The 18,155-nt window shown below is 50.8% G+C and overlaps 1 pseudogene; it reads right to left on the bottom strand.

The window, feature by feature from the left end:
• Positions 1-9,031: 9,031 nt before the first annotated feature.
• Positions 9,032-9,845, bottom strand: LOC121148299 (annotated as a pseudogene).
• Between the last annotated feature and the right edge of the window lie 8,310 nt (positions 9,846-18,155).

Raw genomic sequence — 18,155 nt, 5'->3', positions numbered from 1 at the left:
TGGACGGAGTGGGGGAAGGGGGCTTTGGGAAGCCAGGGACGCCCCTTTTTTTGAGGGGGGTCTGGGTCTCCCGCCGAGTGACAAGAGCAGCTGTAGGAGAATTAAAACTGCTGAGGGGAGTAGCGTGTCCTTCATTCCCTCCACCTCCCTTCACCATCTCGGTTGGAACTGAGGGGGCGACCCTGGGCCTCCTGTTCTTGGCGTCTCCTGCATGGCAGAGCTTGGGTGGGACTTGCCCCCTGTGGTGGCCGCTGCACCCGGATGACCCTCACCACCCCGAGCCCTTCCTCTCCAGCCTGGCATCTTGTATGGCAGCGGATGTGGGCGGGGGTCTGCAGATGGGCCCAAGGGGGCTGGCGGCTATGTTTCGGTGCCGGCTCCGGTAACCGGCCGCCGCCGCCAGTGTCCCCAAGCCTTGGGCTCCTCGGTTGGTGCAGGCAGAAAACCCGCATCCCCCTGTCCCCCGCCTTCGCTCCCTCTGCAGCACTTAAGATGCAAATGTGCGCGGTGATTAGCCACGGGGTCGCTAATTACCGCCAGAGCCATTCATTACGCTGTCAGCGCGCGTCGCGGCCCGCCGGCTGCGCGCTCGCTCGCCGCTTAGCTGCCCGGGGACCGAGTTGGGGGTGCGCGAGGGCCGGGGTAGAGGTGAACTGAGCTGGAACCGGAGGGCGCGGAGACGGGAGAGTGGGCACTGGGGACAGTGCTGAAGTGGGGGAGATAAGAAGAGGGGAGAAACGGGAGACCGGACGGAAGAGGGGGTGAGGTTGGCAGGTTGCCAGGGTTGGAGAGCAGGATCCAAGGAGAAAAGGGGATAGAGGGGCCAGGTGAGGCAAGTGGGGAGGTGAGGGGCTAAAGGAGTGGGCTTCCCAGGCTTCCCAAGTTTAAACAAAAACCCAAACTGCGCCTGTGTGTCTGCGCTTCTGGGCGTGAATGCAATTAACAACAACAACAACAAAAAACCCTCAAGAATGTGACCTGTAGCCTCTGTGGCTGCATCCAATTTAGGTGGCTGTCTTTTGGAAAAGGGCTGTTCCATATGAGCACAAATCCAGGTCGGGGCCCAGGCCTTGGAGCCGCTGCTGTAAATGGGGTCTGACCCTGACTCCAAGCTCCATTAGCTTTGCTCTGCCTCCTCCCATGGACCGGTTCTTTCACCCCTGGGCCTCCAGCTGCCAGGCTGTCGGCAATGCTGACTGCTACCGTTTCTCCTGTATCATCTGTGGTCAAAATGTTTCTGAGGGTTTTTTTTTTTTTTAAAGATTGATCCATTTTTATTTGAATTACAGAGAGAGAGAGAGAAGGAGAGACAAATATCTTCCATTCTTTGGTGCACTCCACAGATGGCCACAATGGTTGGAGCTGATCCCGTCTGAAGCCAGGAGCGTTTCTTGCAGGTCCCCGATACGGATGCAGAATTACAGAGAGAAGGAGACACAGAGAGAAAGATCTTCCGTGCAATGGGCCTGGTGTGATGGCTTAATGGCTAAATCCTCACTTTGCATACACCAGGATCCCACATGGACACCACTTCATGTCTCTGTGGCCCCAATTCCCATCCAGCTCCCTGCTTGTAGCCTTAGAAAGCAGTCGAGGACGGCCCAAAGCTTTGGGACCCTGCACTTGTGTGGGAGACCCAGAAAGAATTTCCTGGCTCCTGGCTTCAGATTGGCGCAGCACCGGCTGTTGTGGCCACTTGGGGAGTGAATCATTGGAGGGAAGATCTTCCTCTCTGTCTCTCCTCCTCTCTGTACATCTGACTTTCCAATAAAATAAATAAATCTTAAAGAAAAAAAAAAAAGAAGAGGAAGAAGAAGAAAGCAGTCAAGGACGGCCCAAAGCCTTGGGACCCTGCACCCATGTGTGAGAACCGAAAAAATCTCCTGGCTTCAGATAGGCTCAATTTGAGCCGTTGCAGCCATTTGCGGAGTGAACCAGCAGATAGAAGATCTTTCTTTCTGTCTTCCATTCTCTGTATAAATCTGCCTTTCCAATGGAAAAAAAAAAAAAATCTTCCATTCTCTGGTTCACTCCCCAAGTGGCCACAATGGCCAGAGTTGAATCCATCTGAAACCATGAGCTTCTTCCAGGTCTCCCACACAGGTGCAGGATCCTAAGACCTTGGGTCATCCTGTACTGCTTTCCCAGGCCGCAAGCAGGGAGCTGGATGGGAAGGGAGCAGCCAGGATGTGAACCAACAGGTATGTGGCATCCCAGCACAGGTAAGGTGAAGATTCAGCCACTGAGCCTTTGCACCAGGCACTCCCCCAAATTTTATAAAAGGCAATGAAGGGAAAAACTGATGAAAAGCGAACAGGTGTATCTTGGGGAAAAAAACGCCTCCGTTGTGAGTGGCAAACTGGAGGCCTGGGGAGAGGCAGGCCTTGCCTGCGTGCAGAGGCCTTTGCAGACTGACTGCCCAGCAGCCCCTGTCACCACCCCCCACACCTCCTGCGGCCAAATCTCTCACCCCTAGACAGAACTGGTCTCCTCCTGAGCCCTGGTGCCAGTCCCAGCCTCCAGCCCCAGGGTGGCTCCTACAGGGCCTGCAGGGAGAGTCAGGGAGAGGGGACGTTAGTGGCAGTGGCCAATTTAAAACCCCACCCCCTTGCCTTCCTGGATGCCAGGCCCAGGTGGAGTCTCAGAGGTGGAGAGATGTGGCTACTGTGCCAACAGCAACCACAGATCTCGAAGCTGGCCATTGCGGCGTCTCCTGTCACTGCTTGGAGAAGTCACTTCTCAGCTGCCCCAGGAAGGTATGTGTTTACTTCGCACGGTTGCAGTGCAATACCTGGGCAAACTGACTTGATCCAGAAAAGAGGGTTGTTTCGGTTCGTCTCCATTCTGCAGGTTCACACGGTTCACACCCTGGGACTGGGTGAGCCTCGTTTGCATATAGGCCTCCTCCTAGAACTTTGCACTGTGGTGGTCTTGGGCAGCTAGTTCTGGGACACGAGCTTGGAGGCCCTGCCTCCCCTCTCCCACGTAATTCTTTCTGCCCACCTGTGGGTTGATGATGCTGTCATCACCCGGGGGTGACGGCAGTGTTGCTTGGTTACGTAACTGCGCCCCTCACAAGTCCCTGTAAAGACCCACGATAAGGAGGGGCTCACTCTGTGGGTCATATGCTTCTGTCGCTCTTGCATTTGGACTCTTGGGCCTCCCCAGTATCCGCTTGCTCTCTGGTTTTCCACGGACAGACACCTAGGACAGAGGTAGCCCCTGAGCATGGCCCCTGTATGTCTGTGTTCCTCACCCTCTGTTCACTGCTCGAGCAAGTTAGTGAAGATGCGAATGCTAAGATGCTTTTTCCTTCTTTTTTTTTTTCCCCAAAAGTAAAGTAAATTTGTTTTTTAAAGATTTATTTATTTTTACTGGAAAGTCAGATATACAGAGAGGAGGAGAGAAAGAGAGGAAGATCTTCTATCCGTTCATTCAACCCAAGTGACCGTAACGACTTGAGTTGAGCCAATCCGAAGCCAGGAGCCAGGAGCTTCTTCCAGGTCTCCCACACAAGTGCAGGATGCCAAGGCTTTGGGCTGTCCTCGACTGCTTTCCCAGGCCACAAGCAGGGAGCTGGATGGGAAGTGGAGCAGGCGGGATTAGAACTGTCACTCATATGGGATCCCGGTGCGTTCAAGGCAAGCACTTTAACCACTACACTATCGTTTTCTCTAAAAAACAACAACAACAAAAGATTTGTTTATTTTTACTGCAAGTCAGATATATATAGAGAAGAGGAAAAACAGAGAGGAAGATCCTCTGTCCGATGCTTCACTCCCCAAGTTACCACAATAGCTGGAGCTGAGCCAATCTGAAGCCAGGATCCAGCAACTCTTCCAGGTCTCCCACACGGGTGCAGGGTCCCAAGGCTTTGGGCCATCCTTGACTGCTTTCCCAGGCTACAAATGGTAAGCTGGATGGGAAGTGGAGCTGCCGGGATTAAAACCGGCACCCATATGGGATTCTAGCATATTCAAGGCAAGGACTTTTAGCTGCTAGGCCATCACACTGGCCCAGTTTGTGTATTTCCTTTTTTCTTATTCCTTTTTTAAAGACTTATTTATTTTTATTACAAAGTCAGATACACAGGAGGAGAGACAGAGAGGAAGATCTTCTGATGATTCACTCCCCAAGTGAGCACAATGGCCGGTGCTGTGCCGATCAGGAGCCAGGAACTTCTTCCCGGTCTCCCACATGGGTACAGGGTCCCAAAGCCTTGGGCTGTCCTCGACTGCTTTCCCAGGCCACAAGCAGGGAGCTGGATGGGAAGTGGAGCTGCTGGGATTAGAACCGTCGCCCATATGGGATCCCGGGGCGTTCAAGGCGAGGACTTTAGCTGCTAGGCCATGGCCCCAGGCCCCAGATTGTGTACTTTCAGGAGTTCCAGGAGAGGTGAGGCCTAGCAGCAATGGAAAGTGGACAGAGAAGCCAGAAGAAAAGGTGAATGTTTGCAGGTTTGTAAGTGTGTCCAGGCTGTTTGCTACATGTCTGTTGGGGTAACATATTCCTGGGGAAGCTGGGACTGAAGTCTTCAGTTTAATGGATGGATTTCATGGTAATGACCATTTGTTCCTCTCAGGTTTTGATTCAGACTGGTTTGCCACGTGGACTTGTCATTTGCTACTTTCTAAAGGACCCTGCCATCACTAAGCTTTGTTTAACAAAGACTCCTTGGCACATCTTAGACTTGTCTGGTGGGATCTGCAACAGGACCACAAGAAAGGGGTAAGAAACAGGAGGAGAGTGTGTGTGTGTGTGTGTGTGTAGTCTCCTTCCCTCCCCCAAAAAACCATTGAGATGAGCTCTGGGCATTCCTCCTCATTGCACTGTCATTGGCTTCATATCATCAATGTAAAACTTGGGGGTCCCACCCCTGCTGAGCTCTGGGATGGGGGGGAGGTAAGGGAGAGAGTGGTGGTGGTCACAGCGTAACAGGGGGCTTCTTCAGTGGGCAGGATGCCTCAGGTCCCCTTGGCTGTATCACACAGAGCCCCCCATCACAGTTGCCTTCAACTAACGTTTATTATTTCGCACCAAATCTGAAGACCTGGTACTCAGAGAAATAGGGCTGCCGATTAGTCAGCCAGGCCTGGAGGATCCACTTCCAGGATAACTCTCGTGTGTCTGTGGGGCACAGGCCCCAGGTGTCCCACTGGCCTAGTTGAGACAGGGCAGTTGGCTTTCCCTAGAGTCAGTCGTGGAAGACAGGGAGGAGAGTGGGAATGAGTGAGCAGGCAGCTGCAGGGCCTTTGAAGGCCTTCCTCTGGAATTACAGCCATCATTTCCGCTTCATTCTATTACTTGGAAAGATGCCCAGCTCGCATTTGAGAGAGAAACTAGATTCCCACTTCTTTTAAAAAAAATGTTGTAGACTGTTGTACCTGCAGGGACAGGAGGTAGGCTGAGTCAAGCTGGGTCAAGAACCCACTGATGTGCGTGAGATCTGTGACTGGAAAGTGGCCTGATGGAGAAGCTTGGAGAACTCCTCTTTCAGGATACAGTCCCTGCAGGTGAGCACAAGGACCAAGGCTGGGAGCAGCCCAGACCAGGCCAGGTTTCAGCACCTACCAGCATGAGCTGGAACTGGGGACCAGTCAGGTGGAGTTGGTGAGTGACAAGGTGAGGCGGGCCATGCCAGACTGGGCCACAGTACCCACCAGCGCACTTAAGATCCAGGGTAGGTGGCGGCAAGCCAGGTAAGGGGGTTGTGCAGACGTCCCTGCTGAACCTGGTGAGCGTGAGAACTGGAACTGAGGGCAGACCAGACTGGGCAGGGCTACAACACCTGTTGGCCTGCATGTGAGCCGGGTTAGGGTGAGAGCCAGGCTGGGCTAACTGATTGTATCCGCTGGTGTATACATGGACCAGAGTAGGTGCGGGCTGGTTGGACTTTACTATAGCTTTAGCTGGTAAGTGCTGGGACTGGGAGCAAGTCCTGTGAGGCAGGATTACAAAGTACAAGATCCAGGGCTGGGAGTGGGCCTAATAGGGAAACTAATAGGGAAAGTATGGGTACCCTTCTGATGGACTGAAGCTCCCTCCAGTGAGCATGGGAACCAGGGTTGGGGGCAGGCCCTCCTGGATAGGCGGTAGCACCCACCAGCGTAAGTGTGGACTGGATAGCGGGGTTGATTGGGCTGAGCTAGGCTGCACCACTCATTAATATGCACAAAAGTTGAATGGGATGTGGGACAGGCTGAACCAATCTGCTGCACATACCAACATGTGCAGGAACCAGGGCTGGGGGTGGGCCTGGTGGGGTTATTGGGGGTCATTCTAACTGGGCTGCAGTTCCTGCTGCTATGTGTGAGAGCCGGGTGTGTGGTGGGCAGGGTTGGGCTGGGTCACAGCATCCATTGGCTTATGTATGAGAACTAACTGGGTGACTGCAAGCACCAGTAGATGCGTAGGCTTATGTGGATGACAGACTGTGCGAGACCCCACACTGCCTGGCACACACGACAGTCAGGTCTGTGCTCACCTTAGATGAGGTTTCTTTGGGGATCCCCAACTGGATTGCCGGACTGAGAACTCCGGTTCGAGGAAGGTCACAGATCTATATGGTCTGACTGTGGAGTGCATGTGTCAGTTGTTGTAGCCTGGGCATTGGACCGCAAACCCTGATGCACATTGAGGACGTGATGGGTCATTGAGGCTTGCAGAGGATGTCTCATACCATGGCAGAGGGTGGTGAGCAGAACAAATTGGACAGCTCTCCCAGCCAAGCTTTGGCAGCATATATCTAAGCGAGTGGAGACTCCAAGGTGGAGTGTGTCAGCCAATGGGACTTAGAAGGATTTCCTCAAGCTTGGAAGAATAAAATCAGCAGCATCTCAGAACTGTTAAAACTACTTACGCAATACCCTCACAACATGCTCCACATTGGGGACCCTGGGATGACATCAGGTGGCTGGCCACCATCCCTGAGTGCTAACATAGTTGGGCTGCTGGGGCGGCCCTCTCTTCCTTACTCCTCCCAGGTACAGGAAGAAAAAAAAAATTGGAAACAATCATATTATCCATTTTACCCCAGTCCTCAAACCTTCGAACCCTAATCAGTGGTCCACATGGGTACATATCCATCTCAACCATATAAACATCATCAAAAATAAAATTTATCAGGCCCGGCGGCGTGGCCTAGCAGCTAAAGTCCTCGCCTTGAACGCCCCGGGATCCCATATGGGTGCCGGTTCTAATGCCTGCAGCTCCACTTCCCATCCAGCTCCCTGCTTGTGGCCTAGGAAAGCAGTCGAGGACAGCCCAAAGCTTTGGGACCGTGCAACCCATGTGGGATACCCGGAAGAAGTTCCTGGTTCCTGGCTTCAGATCGGCATAGAATCGGCCGTTGCGCTCACTTGGGGAGTGAATCATCGGACGGAAGATCTTCCTCTCTGTCTCTCCTCCTGTGTATCTGACTTTGTAATAAAAATGAATAAATCTTTAAAAAATAAATAAAATTTATTAAATATACATATATATTATATATTTTGTACTTGAAAGTCAGAGTTTTAGAGAGTGAGAGAAGGATCTTTCTCCTGCTGCCTCACTCCCCAAATGGCTGCAACAGTCAGAGCTCAGCCAGTCTGAAGCCAGCAGCCAGGAGCTTCTTCTGGGTCTCCCATGTAGGTGCAGAGTTCCAAGGACTTGAGCCGTCCTCAACTGCTTTCCCAGGCCACAAGCAGGGTGCTGGATCTAAAACGGAGCAGCCAGGACTAGACCTGCTGCCCAATGAGATGCTGGCACTGCAGGCAGAGCACTATTGGCACCATGCTGGCCCCATTAAAACTTTTTAAATCATTTGATGGGCCTGGAACAGTAGCCTACTGGCTAAAGTTCTCATCTTGCCTGCATCAGGATCCCATATGGGCGCCAGTTCATATCCTGGCAGCTCCAGTTCCCTTCCAACTCCCTGCTTGTAGCCTGGGAAAGCAGTCAAAGATGGCCCAAAACCTTGGGACCCTGCACCCACATGGGAGACTGCAAAGAAGCTGCTGACTCCTGGCTTCAGATTGGCTCAGCTCCAGCCATTGTTGGCCATTTGGGAAGTTAACCAGTGAATGGAAGATCTTCCTCTCTGTCTCTCCTCTCTGTAAATTTGACTTTCTAATAAAAATAAATAAGTCTTAGGAAAAGAAAAGATATGTAGGAGCGGGAAGCCATGCAGTTGGGTCGGATGGCATGGGTGTGTGATGAGCACCACACTTCGCTTAGCAAGGCTGCGAGGAGTTTCTGGCTGTGTGACAAGGCCCGGCAGAATGTCTCTAATCACCCCATTGCTGCCTCACCCCATTGTATGGACACTCAACCACCTCTCTGATGTTTCATCGAATTCTCCTGAGGATGTTGTTGTTTTTCTGCAAATGTGAAATGATTCCTATAACTGGTATAATACCTCAAACTGATCAATCAAGTTATGGTAAAAGCATCTTTAAGTTGCACAACATCCAATTGCAACGTAAGACAATGACACACAGCTGAAATCATACAATAGTACAAGTGAAGCCCACATTGTCCCCAAACATCCTATTACGTGGCCGCCTTTGTCCTGGAGCTTTCTTTAATATAAGTAATGTTCTCCTTAAGAAATGGCTTGATAACATCTTGGAACAGATGGCAATCATGGAGGTACAAAGAATTTGTCTCAAACTGCTGCATTACATGGAATGACACATTTTGGCTTTCCACCACATAGAGCAGAAAGTACGTGGAGCATCTTCTAAGGGAAACAAATACTGTGAGCCCTCACAAGAAAATGGTTGGAAACTTCTACCATTGGCACTTACATTTAGGGAGATAAAACAGTTTATAAAGGTAAAATGGAAGTTTCTTGTAAAGGCCCTCTGTTTGGCTGAGGTGCCCTGATCCCTTTAACTGCCCTTTAATAAAAGAACAAAAAACAATTGAATTAGTACTAGGTAAAGGTAATGGTAATTAATGCATGATTGATTATAAGATTTAATAAAGAATTTATGATATATGCCTTTATAAATTCCTTTCATTTATGAGTTATCCTTTTTTTTTTTTTAACCAATACAATAGTTTATCTCAATCTTAGTGGAGTTGACGTTTATTATCTGACCAGATTAAAAAAATACAGGAACAGGTACCTCAGTTCATCCTTGTGATAAGCCTGTTGATCTGGTCTTCCCTGTTGCCAGCATCGTCACCCTCTACAAAATGGAAGGTCTTTTTCTTCATCCCACCTCGGGGAGAAGACAACTTGAAGGGCCACAGGAAGTTATTTGCTTCTTTGAAGTGTTTTCCAACAGTGTAGATCTCAGTTCCTCCATGCAGATGATATTGTATTTACCAAGAAAATGTGCAATAAGGGTGTTATCCGTCAGGGCGATTCGCTTCTTGTTGATTTTGCCATAGCCACGCTTGTAGATCAGCTCATTCACTGACTTCAGATTCAGGGAGCCCCATGCAATATGGGGTTCCACAATCCTCAGCATGTTAATAGAAGCCTTGTTGAGCTTCACAAAGGTGTCATTGAAGATCTGGCGAAGGCGAAGAGGCTGCAGCACTATGCGGACTTTGGGACTCACACCATTGATACCCCTGATCCTGATGACAAACGCCAACTTGGGTTCTACAGGGATGTAGGAGTTGCCAGCTTTCCTTGCCATCCTCGCCATCTGAATTTCAATTCTGTACATCTGCCTGTACTCCTTGTGGTAGTGCTTGGCCTTCTTGTAGATGAGCTTCCTTCTGGTCTTCCGGAGCATCTTCTGGGCAAACCTCTTCCGCAGGCGCTTAATCTTGAGCTCTGTGAAATTCCTCTGCTTTTTCTTCAGCGTTTCTGGCACGGCAGCAACCTTCTTCTCTTCGGCAGCCTCCATGGTTCTAGCCAGAAAAGAGAGTGAGTTTTCCTTTTAATTCTGTATTTTTAAAAGTTTTGTTTATTTATTATTGCAAAGTCAGATATACAGAGAGGAGGAGAGACAGAGAAATATCTTTCGTCCAATGATTGACTCCCCAAGTGACCGCAATGGCCGGAGTTGAACTGATCTGAAGCCAGGAGCCAGGAACTCTTCCAGGTTTCCCACATGGGTGCAAGATCCCAAGGCTTTGGGCCATCCTCGACTGCTTTCCCAGGCCACAAACAGGGAGCTGGATGGGAAGTGGAGCTGCTGGGATTAGAACCGGTGCCCATATGGGATCCTGGAGCGTTCAAGGCAAGGACTCTAGTCACTAGGCCACAGTGCCAGGCCCAGTTCTGTCTTTTTGATATTTTAAGTAATATTGGTTTAGGTTTAGTGAAAATTGATTTTGGATATAAGTAAACCACTTGTCACTATGTAAATGCATGTAACTATGGAGTTCCTGGCTTCGGCCAGGTCACTGCAGGTTTGAATGAGTACTAGCTTGTTGAAATATTTTTTTTCTGAAGTGTAATAATAATCATGTTTTTTAGGATTGTTTTTGTCATCATTCTTTTATAATGAAGTAAAAATGAAACAATTGGATGTTATGCAAAAGGGCCCGGCGTGGTGGCGCAAGTGGTTAAGGTCCTCGCCTTGCACGCCCGGGATCCCATATGGGCACCGGTTCTAATCCTGGCGGCCCCTCTTCCCTTTCAGCTCCCTGCCTGTGGCCCGGGAAAGCAGTCGAGGACGGCCCAAAGGTTTGGGACCCTGCACCCATGTGGGAGACCTGGAGGAGGCTCCTGGCGTTGGATCGGCATAGCATTGGCTGTTGCGCTCACTTGGGGAGTGAATCATCGGACGGGGGATCTTCCTCTGTGTCTCTCCTCTCTGTATATCCGCCTTTCCAATAAAAAAAAAAAAAGCTTGTGATGATTTGTGTATAAATAAAGAAGACAACTTTTCTGAGTTGTCCTTTATGAGCATCAAGCCTCCTCTTCTTGTCTTCTTGCCGATCCAAGCATCCATTGCAAGCTCTCGAGTCAGCCGGGGCTGTTCTCCAGCTTGTAGGGAAGGCAGAAATCTCTGGGCAGGGACACGCTACCCTAGCCCCCAGGCAGGGGGGACTGCAGATTGCCCAGGAAAGGGAGTCTGGAAACACACTGCAGAAGGAATGGCTGAGAGCATGTTTGATAAAGGAGGACTGACTTCCGGGGGCTTCCATGGGCCCAGTCACTGCATTCAGAGGTAGATGGGGGAGTTGAAATATAGGATTTTGATACTGGAGGATACAGGAGGGCATGTCTGGGTTAGGCCAAGGCACCTGCTCAGCTGGAAGACCTGGGATGGGTTAAATAGCATTGCTTGCTGCCCTCTGATTGGGGCTCAGGGCCATTTCTGGCTAGGTTAGGCCTCAATATCTACTCACAGAAAGGAGGAGAGACAGAGAAGATCTTCTGTCCATTGATTCACTCCCCAAGTGACTGCAACGGCCGGAGTTGAGCCAATTAGGAGCCAGGAGCCTGAAGCCTCTTCCAGGTCTCCCACACGGGTGCAGAGTCCCAAGGCTTTGGGTTGTCCTCGACTGATTCCCAGGCCACAGGCAGGGAGCTGGATGGAAACCAGCGCCCATATGGGATCCCAGCGCATGCAAGGTGAGAACTTTAGCAACTAGACTACCATGCCGGGTCCCCAGCCTTGGCTTCTGCTGCAGACATCTGGGGAGATAGTCAGCAAGTGGTTGTCTCTTTCTCTCAAATTAGAAAAAATAAAAAATAGAGTATGAGCCTGGGTGTGGGCTGGTGTGTGTGGGGATGTTGGCTCTCAGCCCTATCACAGGCTAGCCGTGCCTTTGGTTAAGCTATGGACTTTCTCTGGGCCTCAGCTTTCCCCCCTATACAATGGGAATGATGCTGATCATTCTTTGTAGACATGGTTTATTTATTTGAAAGATGGATTTACAGAGAAAGGGGTAGATAGAGAGAGAAGTCTTCCATCCGCTGGTTCATTCCCCCGGATGGCTGGAACAGCTAGGGCTAGGCCAGTCCGAAGTAGAATCCTGGAACTCCATTCGAGTCTCCTCCATGGTTGCAGGGCTCCAAGCACGTGGGCCATCTTCCCGTGCTTTTTCAGGTGCCGGTTAGAAGTGGAGCAGCTGGGATTTAAACCAGTTCCCATAAGGGTGCTGATGTTGCATACAGCGCCCACTGTGCCACAACAGCACTGCATGACACTGCTTATAATTCTTTTTTTTTTTAAAGATTTATTTTTATTATTTTTTTTATTGGAAAGGCGGATATACAGAGAGGAGAGACACAGAGGAAGATCTTCCGTCCGATGTTTCACTCCCCAAGTGAGCGCAACGGCCGATGCTATGCCGATCCGAAGCCAGGAGCCTCTTCCAGGTCTCCCACACAGGTGCAGGGTCCCAAAGCTTTGGGCCGTCCTCGACTGCTTTCCCGGGCCACAGGCAGGGAGCTGGATGGGAAACGAGGTTGCTGGGATAGAACCGGCGCCCAGATGGGATCCCAGTGCGTTCAAGGTGAGGACTTTAGCCACTAGGCCACCGCGCCGGGCCCTGCTGCTTGTAGTTCTTGCCTCTGGGAACTGGCTCAAGCTTTCCCCTCCATGGCACGATTACTTCCATTTCTCAGAGCAAGATTTCATTCCTTGGCCACAGGCTCAGGTTTGAGCAGCGTAGCTTATGTGCAAACGCGGAAAATGGGGTGAAAAACAGCAACCATAAGCAAAAAGAAAAAAAAAAAAAAAAGAAAAAGAACAGCGAAACGGGTGTTCAGAGAGCCATGGGCCCCAGCTGTCTGTGGCGAGACGCAGGGAGCATTTTCTGCTTCATTTCAATGGGGAGTGGCTGCGTCAGCGTTTCTGAATGTCGTTGTTTCCATCAAGCCTCCCTGTTGAGCCAGGCTGTGATAAACAACGCAGCTCTGCTGCTGGAGAGACCCTCGGGGTCTGCAGGAATCAGCTCCATCCTTTCCCACCACCGTTCCTCCCCCAAGTCCTTCGGCGTGCTGAGAGTGCAAAGAGAAAAAGCCCGCAGCTCCTCTGCGTTGGACACCCCGCTGCCCCAGCCTGCCAGGCCAGAGCAGAGACCCCTGGTGAAGCCAGCTGCTTCAGGGACTTTTCTGGTTCCATCTGACACTCAACCACATGCCCTTTCATGGCCACCGGCGTCCCCTGTCACCGTCAGGTTTTCTCCTCAGCTAAGATGAAGTTATTCAAGTGTGCCTTGCCGTCCTCTGTTCTAAATCAATCACAAGGTGCCCTGTAAATAGCCTCCCAGAAGATAAATTTTATGTTTCCACAAGGAAAAAGAACATATTTGGCTTGCAAACACTCACTGGAGAACACACGCTCTCGCTCGCTCTATCCGCGCTTGCTGACAGATAGCCTGCCCAGAGCGCCAGCCTCAGCAGAGATGGTGATGATGGTGAAGCAGCTGGGACTCGATGTCAGCAGCTCCCATCACTTCTCCCTGGAGAAGTCACAGGAGCAAGAAGAATTGGCCCTGTTTACCCCCCATGCCCCATTCCAGGGTCTTTGCTGGGGGCTGGGGGGCACACTTCTTTTTGGGTGGGGAAGAAAATAACTTCATTTATTGTATTTTGGAGGAAGAATAGTAAAAATTGAGCCTCTGCATTATAGCCAGCTCATCACTGTTCACCAGGGAGAGACGGAGCCACCAATGATCTTTCTAGTACGCATGGTGGGGGGGCTGAGCGCGATTGTAAAGTTCACAAATTTGGACCCAGGAAAGGCGGAGGAGAGAGCGATCCTCAAGGGCAAGTTAATTGTACACCTTGCTACCACCGCCCTCATCCTGGTGTTGTGTTCTGAGAACATGGAGAGTGGAGTGACTTTGCTGGGAACTTTCAGAATGAAGTCCACACTGTCCTCTTCTCTCACCATCACTAGATCCTAATTCAGACGCCACTTATGAGCTGGAGCAGGAGAAATACCCTTCATGACCGGGGTCAGGGCCACGGGGGGACAGGGATACACGGAGAGCCGGGCTAAGGGTTCCTAAGCCCACTAAACTGAGGGCTGCAGATGTGTCTGTGGACACATTTTAAAAATTCTGTCCTGAAGTCCAAGTGTCCTACTCAGGTCCAGTTTTCAAGAAAGAAACCTCAACATTCATGTTTTCATAGGACACTTTCAAGGTTGGTTGGTTGGTTGGTTGGTTTTAAATGTGTGTGTATGGGGGGGGGTGCGGTTTGATAGCGTAGCGCAGTAGTTTAAGTTCTTGCCTTGCATGCACCGGAATCCCGTATGGGTGCCAGAGGTGGCTGGGAGACCTAGGTTAACCTGAATAAACTGCCCTTTATGGCTTAGCACCGACTTCAGACTCGATGATTTTCTGGGGATATCAAAATCCGGCACAACAGTACCAGTCTTAGCTGCTTTACTTCCCATCTAGCCCCCTGCTGATGCATCTGGGAGAGCAGTAGATGGCCAAGGTGCTTGGGCTCCTGAACCCGCATGGGAGATCCAGAAGAAGCTCCTGCCTCCTGCCTTGGGTCTGAAGCTCCTGCCTCAACTGTTGTGGCCATTTGGGAGTGAACCAGTGGATGGAAGATCCTTCTCCCTGTCTTTCCCTCTCTCTCCTGTTTCTGTGACTATGCCTTTCAAATAAATAATCTTTTTTTTTTAAGATTTATTTTATTTTTATTGGAAAGGCAGATATACAGAGAAGAGAGACAGAGAGGAAGATCTTCCGTCTGATGATTCACTCCCCAAGTGAGCACAACGGTCGATGCCATGCCGATCCAAAGCCAGGAGACTCTTCCGGGTCTCCCACGTGGGTGCAGGGTCCCAAAGCTTTGAGCTGTCCTTGACTGCTTTCCCCGGGCCACAGGCAGGGAGCTGGATGGGAAGAGGGGCCGCCGGGATTAGAACCAGCGCCCATATGGGATCCCGGGTGTGCAAGGCGAGGACCTTAATCATTGTGCCACCGCTCTGGGCCCTCAAATAAATAATCCTTTAAAAAGTAAATATTTGCGTGCTTGACAGACAGAGCTTCCATCAGTTGCTTCGTTCCCCAAATGCCTTCAGTGGCCGGGGCTGGACCAGCCTGAATTTTGGGACACCCAGGAGCTCAATCCAGGAACTCAACTGCATGGGCCTCACTTGCTTTCTCCCAGGGTTTGCTTTAGCAGGATGCTGGAATTGGGAGGCAGAACTGATTCCAGACCTGACACGGTGGCCTAGCAGCTAAAGTCCTTGCCTTGCATGCTCCAGGATTCCGTATGGGTGCCAGTTGTAATCCCAGCAGCCCCACTTCCCATCCAGCTCCCTGACTGTGGCCTAGGAAAGCAGTGGAGGATGGTCCAAAGCTTTGGGACCCTGCACCTGTGTGGGAAACCGGGAAGAGGCTCTGGGATCCTGGCTTCAGATCAATCTTCTATATGCCGTTCACGCCCAGAGTGGCCACAACGGCCAGGTCTAAGCCAACCCAAACCCAGAAGCCATCCATGTTGGGGTTCTCAGCTCCTAGCTTTGACCTGACCCAACTGGACTATTGTGGGCATTTGGGCAGTATGCCAGCCAATGAAAAGTCTATATTCCGCTGTCTCTCTGTTTTTCTCTCTCTGCCTTTCAAATACAATGAAAATATTTAAATACAAGTATTAAAAACCATCCATACCAACCTGGGCAGGGATAAAGCACCCTTTAGCTGGCATTTGGGCTGGTTTAGGGGCAGACCAGGCTGAACTAGGCTACTGCACCCATTGATGTGAAAGAGAGCCAAAACAGGTATAGGCCAGTCAGGTTTAGACCATAGCACCAGCTGGCAGGTACCAGGACTGAGTGCATGGATCACAAAACCCCCTGGTAGGCACAAGATCTGGGGCTGGAAGTGGGCCTGGTAGGGGAACTGTGGGCACTCTCCACTGAACTGTAGTTCCCATTAGTGAGTGTGAAAGCCAGGGCTGGGAATGGGCTAGACTAGTCAAGATGATAGTACCCAGGTCTGGTGTGGGTACCCGTGGGTGTGCATGAAAAGCAGATGGGATGTGTGACAGATGGCAAAAACCAGTGCTGGGGTGGACCTGCTGTGGATTATTGGGGGTCACTGTGACTAGGCCACGACACCTGATGATGTGTGCGAGGCCCTGGCTTGTGGCGGGTGGGCTGGGCTAGGCTAGGCTGCAGTACCTGTCCATTTATGTGAGAGATGGGGCTGCAGGCAAACTGACTAGGCAGCTGCATCCACCCATATGTGTGTTGGCTGGGGCATGTAATGGGCCAAACCTGACCTTGCACTAGCTGGTGCACAGAAGAGTCAAGTCTGAGGTCACCCCAGGTGAGGTTTCTTGGGCAACTCCCCAACTAAATGATTGGACTTAAAATCCTGGCCACAAGGAAAATCACAATCTATGTGGTTTGACTTTGAAGTACACGTATTGGGACTGAGCCTCCTCAGTTGCTGATGCCTGTGCATTGCACAGCATGTCCAGATGCACACGGGGACATGACAGCCAGCTCATCTAGGCCAACAGGAGATGTCAACTGCCTCTTCAGATGTTGGAAAGCAGAACAAGGTGGACCACTCTCCTGGCCAAGCTTTGCAGCAAGCGTCTGGGTGTGTGGACGGACACTGAAGTGGACTGGGTCAGCTAATAGACCTTGGAAAGATTTTCTCAACCCTGGTGCAATGAAGCCAACAATGTCTCACAACTGTAAAAGCCACTCAAGTAACAACAGCCGCAAAACACTCTTCCCCATATCGGGATCTCCAAGGCATCACCAAAGAACCACCCCCCATCCCTGGGTGTTAATGTAGTTTGACAGCAGAAAGCAGTCCCCTCCTCAACGCCCCCCCCCCCAGGAAGATCAGGAGAATAAAAAGAAAGTAATGGAAATACTTGTCCCACCCACCTTCCTCCATGCCTCAACCCTCTCCATCCTAATCAGAGGCCCACATGATGTGTATTTCTCTCAATTATGTAAATAATATAAAAAAACCTTTTTTTTTTTAAAAAAAAAAAAGAAAGTACCATGTAATGCCCCTTGTATGAGGTACTTGCAATCATCAAACTCGTAGACACAGAAAACAGATGGTGCTGGGAGGAGGTGCTGGGTAACAGGTGGTAAAGTCTAGACTCTGTCGCTCAGCAATGCGAATATACTGAACACCACCCAATGACACACCTGGAACGTTTCAAGTTATTTTTTTAAAAAAAGATTTATTTATTTTTATTAAAAGATTTACAGAGAGAAAGATCTCCTATCCACTGGTTCAATCCCCAAGTGACTGTGAAGGTTGGAGCTGAGCCAACACAAAGCCATGAGCCAGGAGCTCTTTCAGGTCTCCCACATGGGTGCAGGGGCCCAAGGAGATGGGCCATCCTCCAAGGCCTTCCCAGGCCACCAGCAGGGAGCTGGATGGGAAGTGAAGTAGCCAGGACATGAACTGGCTCCCATATGCGAAACCAGTTGCCGTAAAGTGAGGTTTTAACCATTGAGCCATGGTGCTGAGCCCCGTGTCATGTGTTTTAACTGGAATTGAAACATAAATGAAACTGTTGTTGAGTTTGGCTTGGGGAAGTCACTGTAGAAGTTGGTGTGTGTGTGTGTGTGTGTGTGTGTGTGTGTGTGTAAGGGTGAATCTACTTAATGGTACTCCAAGCGTCTAAAGCTCTCTCTCCTTCAGAGGACCTGGGCTGGGAGCCTTATGTTTGTGGAATTCCTGTCAGCTGATCCAGGCAGGAGCTCCATTCCCTGGGGCTGGCCTTGGAGAGATGCTAAGATAATTTACCTACTCCCCCAGTGTAGGGTGGGCAGGGGTGCAGTGAACCAGTCAGAGCTGACCCAGGGCTTTGGGAGTGCCCTACACCTCAGCTGAAGGCTTATGGGGCAAGGCTGCCGGAGGAGGAAGGGGGGCTCGGGGTGAAAGTAAGAACTGCTCGGCCACCTGTCCAGCAGGGCCGGCAGGGGAGACTGGGTGGTCTCCTGTGGTTTGCCACCCCTTGGCTGGTGCTGGGAGTTACTGCTGGGTCAGGCTGGGGCTCAGGAGAACGTGTCTTTCTTCCAGGCACTTGGCAGGAGCATGCTCAGATGGGCGTTGCTGGTTATGCTATTCCTGTTCTAACTCAGCAAGTGGGCAGCGGGCAGCGTTCCGGATTCTATGCTCAGAGCTGTGGGATAAACTGCAAAGCAGTGCCGAGGAAGCTGGTTTGTGTATAGGCCAGTCGCTTGCCCAGTGTTCAGCTCTCCTAGCCATGTAGCTGGCAGAGTGACCTCTGCAGGTCTGTGGAGGCTGGC

Source organism: Ochotona curzoniae, unplaced genomic scaffold (assembly GCF_017591425.1).
Source record: "Ochotona curzoniae isolate NIBS_2020 unplaced genomic scaffold, NIBS_Ocur_1.0 scaffold_4701, whole genome shotgun sequence".
NCBI classification, from domain to species: Eukaryota; Metazoa; Chordata; class Mammalia; order Lagomorpha; family Ochotonidae; genus Ochotona; species Ochotona curzoniae.
This window is presented reverse-complemented; position numbering and strand designations above follow the sequence as displayed.